At 44.4% G+C, this 9,324-nt stretch overlaps 1 pseudogene; it reads right to left on the bottom strand.

Annotated features, from left to right (window-relative positions):
* Positions 1 to 2,984: 2,984 nt before the first annotated feature.
* On the bottom strand, positions 2,985 to 3,368 carry LOC126495092 (60S ribosomal protein L32-like; annotated as a pseudogene).
* Positions 3,369 to 9,324: the final 5,956 nt, after the last annotated feature.

The following is a 9,324-nucleotide window of genomic DNA, read 5'->3' as shown; positions in this document are numbered from 1 at the left end:
CCCTCCCTCCCTCCCTCTCTCCCTCCCTCCCTACCTCCCTCCCTCCCTCCCTCCCTGCCTTTCCCTTTCTCTTTAGACAGATCTTACATACCTCAGCCTGGCTTCAAACTTCCTACTGTAGCTGAGGCTGACTCTGATCTTCAGATCTTCCAGTTTCCTTCCCCTAAGTGCTGGGTTAAAGTCAGGTCCAGAGCCTGGTCATGCCAGGCCAACACTACCGACTGAACTATATCACCAGCTCCAGAAAGCTTTCCTAACTGTGTGAAGGAAATCACAGTTTGCAGGGAGGTGCTGAACAAAATGGCCGAGGAAGAGGGGACTGGTTGAGGTTTACTTCTCCCTGGGGAGAAGAGAGCAGCCTGTAGCGGTCAGTTCAGCTCTTTCCTCGCTGTTCCATAAACCTGAGCTCTTGCCGGTGTCAGATCTCGTGACTGGTGTTCCACACTTGAAAAATAATATTAAAATTGAGCTTCACTCAGAAAGCCTGTGATCTGAGAATATAGCGGGCAGCATCCTGGAGATGTTTTACATCTCATCCCAGTAAGCAGATTATGTGTGTGTGGGGGGGAACAAGAAAGGCAACAAGAAATAGAAAACAAAGGCAATCTATCATTCCCGAGCTCTGTCCTGCCCCTCTGGTCAGGGTTGTCAGCCATATTCCTGAGATTTGTGGCTGTTGTGTTCCTCTCTCTGCCAGCCTTTTGCTCTTCCCTGGTTCTGTGGGTGTTCGGGTTAGTTTCTGCTACTGTCAGTCTTGTTGCCTTGGCTAGGGTTTCTATTGCTGCAACCAAATACCATGGCCCAAAAGCAAGTTGTGAGGGAAAGGGTTTATTCAGCTTACACGTCAGCATTGCTGTTCATCACTGAAGGAAGTCAGGACAGTAACTCAAGCAGGGCAGGATCTGAATCAGAGGCCACGGAGGAGTGCTGCTTACTGGCTTGCTCCTCATGGCTTGCTCAGTCCTCCTCCTCCTCCTCCTCCTCCTCCTCCTCCTCTCCTTTCTTCTTCTTCTTCTTCTTCTTCTTCTTCTTCTTCTTCTTCTTCTTCTTCTTCTTCTTCTTCTTCTTCTTCTTCTTCTTCTTCCTCCTTCTTCTCCCTTCTCCTCCTCCTCATTTTTTTTTTTTTTGGTTTTTTGAAACAGGGTTTCCCTGTGTAACAGTCCTAGCTGTCCTGGACCTAGCTCTTGTAGACCAGGCTGGGATTAAAGGTGTGCGCTAACACGGCCCGGTCAACCCATCTTCTTATAGAACCCAGGACCAGTGCCCAGGCATGGCACCAACCACAATGTGCTGGGCCCTCCCCCACTAATCATTAAATGAGAAAATACCTGACTGCTGGATCTCACTGAGGCTCCTTCCTCTGATGACCCTAGCTTGTGTCAAGTTGACACACAAAACCAGTCAGCACACTTGTACCACTTCCTCCAGGGGCATGGGAAGGGACATAAGGCAGAACAACAACAACAAAAAAATACTCTAAGAGTCTAGCTGTGTTAAGCTACTAATAACATGTACATATTCCACTTAGAATATGGAGTACAAGTGTGTCACACTAATGCAGAATGTGAAAGTGTCCTTCCTTACCTTGGACCCAACATTTCGCTATAGTTTTAAATTTGATTTTACATTTACTTTCTTTATCTTATGTGTATGTACTACATGTGTGCCTGGTGCCTGAAGAGGTCAGAAAAGGTCATCCGATCCCCTAGAACTAGTGTTATAGATGATTGTGAGTTATCATATGGATGCCGTGAATTGAACCCAGGTCCTCTGCAAGAGTAACAAGAACTCAAAGCCACCAAGACCTCTTTCCAGCCTCAACCTTATGCTTGGAATTGATTTTAGAGACACAGAAATTGCCAACTAGTACAGTTGATTTCTGTATAACGCCCACCCCCAGCTTTTCCTGGTAATAACAGCTTACAGGATCAATGTCCACAGCATATAACGAAAACCAGACTTGAGGTTTGTGCAATATTGACTACTTTATATGCTTAGATATCACTTTTGATGTCTCCTCCAAATTCACCCCCTGAAGCCCATCTCCCTTCATTCATATTAATAGGGGAGGACTTTAAGAGTTGATTGATGGGGCCTGGGCAGAAGAATTTGCGTGAATGGAGCCAGAGGACATCAGAGGCACCTCTGTGAGAAGCACACCCTCATCAGGCACTGACTCCACTGATTTTAGACTCTCAAGCCTATAGATCATGAGAACACATCTGTCACTTGTGAATTACCCAGACTCAGCTAGTCTGTTACAGTGGCTCCAATGGATTAAGATAGGCCCTTTGGTTCATCTGAGGAAGATGGCTCAGCAGCAACTGGAATTTTCTAAGAGCCATCATCCTGCCCCATGGTTCCTATTCCATGACCCTTGGCCACACCCTCTCCTGCACATTGCAGTGACTTTCCCTCCAGGATGTCCGAGGGCTGCAAGAATGAGAGGGACAGCTGTCGATGCTAGCTGAGCTGAGCTGAGCTGTCTGCCTTTCTCCTTGCAGATGAAGTAAGCAGCTGACATTTCTACAGGATTCTGAATTGATAAAATGTTTGATTTATTCATGCTTCTTTATCAGCACAGGAAATTAGACTGTATCCTACAGTTAGCATCTGACAAAGGAAAACCCTGTCTGACAAGGTTGGAAGGTTCCTGTTCAGGTGTTAACTCATTTCATAGCCGCATTTATGATTTCTGCTCTCCTAATTTGCTGTCCTGTTTAATAGATGGCAAACTTACATGCATGCCAAAGATTTCCTTTCAAATAAATTTATGATTATTGGCAGCAACTGTTGGATTTGTATACACATTTATTTCTATTTTAGGCCATTCTTATTTTAGTGTCTCAGTCAGGTGTCTTATTGCTGCGAACAGATGCCAAGACCAAGGCAACTCTTACAAAAGAAAGAATTTTTGTTGTGGTGGTTGTTTATCAGCAGTTTTTGTGGTTTTATTTAAACATGGATTAAAACATGAATGTAAGCTATGGTAGCCCGGCATTGGGGTTGGTGGCTCTGGTGGCCAGCTGTGTTGCTCTTTCTACCATGTTCCTTGGGGGAAACGTTGTGAGCAGTCTCAGCACAGTAAGATTTGCTGGACATCAGAAGTCCTTTCAGCTCCTTGACATTGTGAACCAGCAACTTCCTGACACCGCTAGGCAGATGTGCTTGGTTCTCTTGCTGCTCCCATAACCAATGCTGGACATTAGGATCCAGCCCTTGAATCTTCTCTGTACACTGCTCTCGACACCTCTGGGTTTGAGGCAGTTTCGCTTAATTTTGACGTATCCGTCTGACTGGTGCTGGGTGAACTTCTTGGTTCTGTTTTTGAGGATCTTGGACTTCACCAGAAGCCGGAAGGCAGCCATAATGATGCAAAAGAGATGGCAGCCACCTCACAGGTAGTGCTGAGAAAGAAGAAAAGAAAGTATTTAACATGGTGGTGAGCATGACAGCGTGCAGGCAGTCAGGGTGTCGGAGCAGTAGCTGAGATCTCCTTCCTACTCCACAAGCAGTAGACAGGGACAGACCAGGCACACTGTGGGCTTTCAAAAACCTTCTCCAAGGAGGCCACACCCCCTAATTTTTCCCAGTACATCAACTGATGACTGAGCCTACGGGGATCATTGTCACACAGTGAACATGTGTATCTGGGACCAGTGTCCTCGTAGGCCAGAAGAGGGTGTTGGATTCCTTGCCCCAGGTGGTTGTGAGTCTTCTGGCATGGGTCCCCTGGAAGAGGAAATGCTCGCACCTGCTGAGCCATCTGCCCGCTCTTGTATTTTTCTATCTCTATGTGACCAGAGTTGCATAAAAATGTCATGGTCCAAAAGAAGTCGTAAGTGGAAAATGTTTAAGAAATTGTGATATAAACTACTGTTTTTATATATTTATTTTGTATTCTGTAACCTTACTGAAATAATTTACCAGTTCTAATAGTGTTCTGTTCTTGTTTTTGGTTTTGGGAAGGGGGAACCGAGGGAGCCCTGCTGGTGTAAAGAACAGATAAAGCCTTGAGTGCATGCGTATTGTAGTCATAGGTACCACCAATGCCTTAGTTCCACAAAATAGATGAACTTCCATCCACCCCACCAGCTCAGGGAGCTCCAGTGTAGTGATATTTTGTTTGTGCTTTAACAAATAAAGCTTGCCTGAAGATCAGCTGGCAGAGCTAAACCACTAGAGTCCGGGTGGTGGTGACTCACACCTTTAATCCCAGTCCTTGGGAGTCCTAGGGCTTTAATCCCAGCACTAGGGAGGTGGAGACAGGAAGGGGTATGACTGGGTGAAGAGAGGACTATAAGGTGTGAGGAGACAGGAGCTCAAATGCAGTCTGAGGAAGCAGTCTGAGGACAGGATGGTTTCTTTGGTCTGAGCATTGGTAGAGGTAAAAGGTCTCTCTAGAGGTTGGCCACTCTGCTTCTCTGATTCCTCAGCTTTCACTCCTGATAACTGACTTCTTATTAAGAACAATTAGAAGCCAGGTGGTAGTGATGCATGCCTTTAATCCCAGCGCTCGGTAGGCAGAAGCAGGCAGATCTCTGTGAGTTTGAGGCCAGCCTGGTCTACAAGAGCTAGTTCCAGGAGAGGCTCTGAAGGCTACAGAGAGCCGAGTGGTGGTGGTGCAGGCCTTTAATCCCAGCACTCCGGAGGCAGAGGTAAGTGGATCATTCTGAGTTCGAGGCCAGCCCTCTTCGAGAAGGCAGAGGTAAGTGGATCATGGGAGAAGGGGAGAGGAAGGGGAGAGGAGGGAAGGGAAGGGGAGAGGAGGGAAGGGGAGAGGAAGGAAGGGGAGAGGAGGGAAGGGGAGAGGAAGGAAGGGGAGAGGAAGGAAGGGGAGAGGAAGGAAGGGGAGAGGAAGGAAGGGGAGAGGAAGGAAGGGGAGAGGAAGGGGAGAAGAGGTCAAACAAATCACATGGTCTGAGAAGGCCTCAATGAGGCAGTAGCTTCAATGCCAGCTTTCATGCAATTCATAAATCCAAGTCCCAACATTTCCGAGTCATGTACTTCCAGAACAGCTACTTAGAGGTTTGTGAAAGTTTTGGGGTTCTTCAGTGTAGAATACACATGAATTGCTCTCTGGCTCTACCAACTCCAGGAAGACTACCTTGGATGGAATGCTATTAATAAAATTTCATTTGACAACACTATATGATTAGAGAACATCCTTTTACTGAATGAGTCATAAAAAACTCTGATTAGATTTTTATCCAAACGCTAAGTTTATGTTTTCACTGTGGGCTAAAATCTTCACTTGCCAGACACACACTGCCTTAGGGTTAGAAACATTCCCTTAAGAAGAATTATTTTTACTTGGGGCATTCTTGCTAAATTATGCAGTAACTAAGAAACTTTTTTAGTGGACAAATACTTAAACCCATTTCTAAAATTGTCTATTGTCTAAAATTTTCATTTAACCTTTGGTCTTCAGCCCTCTAGACTGGTACTCAAATAAACATATGACAGTAACTGTTAAAACTGACTGGAGTTCTGGCTTTTTTAGCCAAAGGTGTTCCCATCAGTTGGAACTTAAGTTCTACCCTTTTGAGTGGAAAATCACTAATCTCCTTGTAAAATAATTACCAATTATCCTATACAAAATAAATATCATATAAGCCACCTCTACTAAAGGAATTGTGAATGAGAACTCCTGGGAAGAAGCTCTGCCTGCAGACTGAGAGAATGACTGACTGACTGTCTGACTGGCTGACTGATGGACTGACTGACTGACTGACTGGCTGACTGATGGACTGACTGACTGACTGACAGACTGGCTGACTGATGGACTGACTGCTAAGAATGTCATCTTGGGCCTATAGTAAAGCTCCCTCCACCTTACTCTAACTGCCTCTCTGATGTGTTCACCAGCCTTGCCTTGATTTATGACCTTCTTTGCTCTACAAAAACTAGAAAACTCCATGAAACTGCTTCCACATTGGAACATGGGATTTAGGATAACATAAATCTGTGTTCTGGGGCCGTGGTCACAAAAATTTGGCTCTTCAATAAGCCATCTCTTATTTTAGGATGACATCTGTGTTTTTGTTTTGACAGGAAACATTAGGCATGGTTATACAGGATCTTTAAACATAATAACTCAAAATGCAGAATATTGCGGGTCAGTCGACAGGAAGCCCCTAGAACAAAGAATGACGGTGATGAGAACTGAACCGCTGTGGTTTCATGGAGAATGGAAAGAAGGCCTCCAGCAGGTCTTTCTACCTATGAAAGCTCATCAATGTAAATGTTCCAAAGGTTGAGAGCTAGTCATCTACTTCTGTCCACATTCAGTACCCCAGTGTTAGGGCTTCCATTGCTGTGAGGAGACAATATGACAGCGTACCTCTTATAAAAGAGAACACTTAAATCGGTGGCTTACAGTTCAGAGGTTCAGTCCATTATCATCATGTTGGGACATGGTGGCCTGCAGGCAGACATGGTGCTGGAGAGGTAGCTGGGAGTCTGACAACTTGCAAACAGCAAGAAGTCGTCTGAGACACTTAGCATAAATGAGATCTCAAAGTCTGCCTCCACAGTGACACACTTCCTCCAACAAGACCACACCTACTCCAACAAGGCCACACTTCCTGATAATGCCACTCCCTTTGAGGGCCATTTTCTTTTATCCACCACACCAAGTGTCCTGGTTAGTTTTTTGCCCACTTGTTACAACTATAGTCATTTTGGAAGAGGGGCTTTCAGTTGAGAAACTGCCTCTGCAAGATTTGCTAGCAGGCAAGTCTGCAGTGCATTTTAAAAGTTAGTTTTTGACATTGGATGACCCAGCCTATTGTGACTTGTTTTCCATAAACTGGTGGTCCTCTACGAGAAGGCACACTGAGCAAGCCATAACTGAGCAAATCAGTAAACAGCCCCTATCCATGGCCTCTGCATCAGTTGCTGCCTCCAAGTCCCTGCCTTGGCTTCCCTGGATGATGGAATTATAAACTTTAAGAAGAAATAAATCTTTTCCTCTCCAAGTTGCTCTTGTTTATAGTGTTTTATCTCAGCAGCATAAATAATAAAGACACTAAATAAATGAACTGAAGCCCTTCTAACAGCAATCCCACTAACTCTCAGTGTTCCTGTTTTTAGGGCTGGTGAGATAGCTCATCAGGGAAAGGTCTTAACCTGTAGGCCGACATCCTGCGTACCATTCCTGGAACCACATAAAGGTGTATAGAGAGAATCTATTTGATGAAGCTGTTCTTTGACCTTCATTGGCACATCATGGCTTACATGTATGTACTACCCTCCCACACCAAAGTTAAAAAATAAAGTAAGATATACCTTCAAATCTTCTAATAGATATTTTAAAAATGATTGGAGATATTTGTAACTTTGTGTATTTCTAAGTGATAGAGATAATGCTAATCTTGGTTTTAATGAAGCTACAAATAAGGATGTTATTATGTTCTTTCAGTAATCAGACCAAACAGCACCAAAGGGCTGTCTATTTTCTTCCTATTCCAAAATCTGATCCAGCATCACCTAGGTTCTTTGAGAGAACTGGGTGAAGAGAGAAGGAGTTGTGAATATCATGTTGAGAGAGACTGGGGGGGGAGGGGAGAGAAGCATATAGGGAGTTAGACTTGAATTTAGAAGATCTTTTGCATTGTTCGATCTCCCCTTAGTTTGGGCAAGGAAGGGTATATTGAATGGGATTGAGGAGCCCCTGGGCCAACCAGAGGGATCCCTGTCTGGGGAATCTGTGTCTTCTTTTCCTTGGAACTCTGTTTGGCCTGTTTTTTTTTTTTCCTATTATGATTCTTAGTGCTCAATCCCCAATCCCTAAGGAGGAAATTTTTTATGTGTAAGTTAATAGTCACTTAGAGTGGCTTAGGGATGATATATCTCACTCCTTCATTTTCATCTCTGGAAGTCCCAACACTAAGGTTTCTTACCTTGCTTTGTGCACAGTTGATACTCTACTGAGTTGTAAGAAACATTCTTTCTTTGGATTGGCAAATTCAAAAGAGTGTCATTTGTCCAAGACCCTGAGAGCAATGTGATAGGACTGTGGAACCTGTCTCCACAAGGGGGGCAGGTATTGTAGATAGGGTTTTTGTTGCTATGAAGAGATACTATGATATATCTTATATCTCTTATATATTCCGTTATACTCTTATAACAGAAAACATTTAATTGGGGCTGGTTTCCAGGCTCAGAGGTTTAGTCCATTATTGTCATGGCTGGAAGTATGGCAGCATGCAGGTAGATGTGGTACTGGAGAGGAGCTGAGAGTTCTACATCCAGATTGGCAGGCAGCGGGAAGAAAGAGTGAATCACTGGGCCTGGCTTGAACCTCTGAAACCTCAAAGCCCACCCCAGTTAATGTACTTCCTCCAACAAGACCACACCTCCCTATGGGGGCCATTTTCGTTCAAGCTACCACAGTGGGTGTTCCAAGCACCCTCACAGCTGTGCTTGACATCTTGAATGAACCTCCAAATTTTTAGAAACAAAGGAAGACACAAAGTGAAATAGCTCTACAACTTCCCTGGTTGCTGTATGTATGTATGTATGTATGTATGTTGTATTATTATATATGTATTTATGTCAACATGACACAAGCTGGAGTCACTGGGAAGAGGAACCTCAACTGAGAACATGCCTCCATCAGGTTGCCTGCTTGCAAGTCTGTAGGGCATTTTCTGGATAGCTGATTGATGTGAGAGGGGCCCAGCCTGCTGTGGGCTGTGCTCACCATCCTTGGTCAGGTCCTGAATTGTATAAGAAACAATGCACAGCCAAACAGTAAGTACTGTTCTCTATAAAATCTGCTCGAGTTCCTGTCTTGAGTTCTTTCCCTGGATTTTCTCAGGGATAGACTATGACTGAAAGCTGAAATGGACCCATGCATTCAAAAGCTGGTTTTGGCAAGTGTCTTATCATGGGACTAGAAAGCAAACTAGGGCAGCAAAGCAATTTCGTTTTGCAAAATGGTTGAACCAAAATCAAAACTGGGTAATAAACGTGCTAGAGCAGGAAGTTTATTCGATTATTTTATAGAGTCTTATAGCTCCAAACTTTAAGGGCCAGGGGTGATTCTATGCTTTAAAATAGAGACTAGGGGTCTAGACACTCAGGTTGAAGGTTTGAAGCTCAGGCTAACCACTGGCAAACAGCCGTGTTCATGGCTGTCCTGTATTTAGTGTACTCGACAGCAACATACAGAAGTAAGTGGTACCTCCTAATGTTAAAGCTTTCCCTCAGGCCCAAAGCAACACCTATTATAGTCTCAGGCTTGGGATATCTGAAACCCTCGAAACTTAAGGCCTGGCAGCTAGTTCCCTGGATCTCACCCAGAAATTAGGGCCTGTA

Source organism: Alexandromys fortis, unplaced genomic scaffold (assembly GCF_014885135.2).
Source record: "Alexandromys fortis isolate MF-2015 unplaced genomic scaffold, M_Fortis_MF-2015_v1.1 scaffold_446, whole genome shotgun sequence".
NCBI lineage: Eukaryota > Metazoa > Chordata > Mammalia > Rodentia > Cricetidae > Alexandromys > Alexandromys fortis.
The sequence above is the reverse complement of the archived record's forward strand: the minus strand, read 5'-3'. Positions and strand labels throughout refer to the sequence as shown.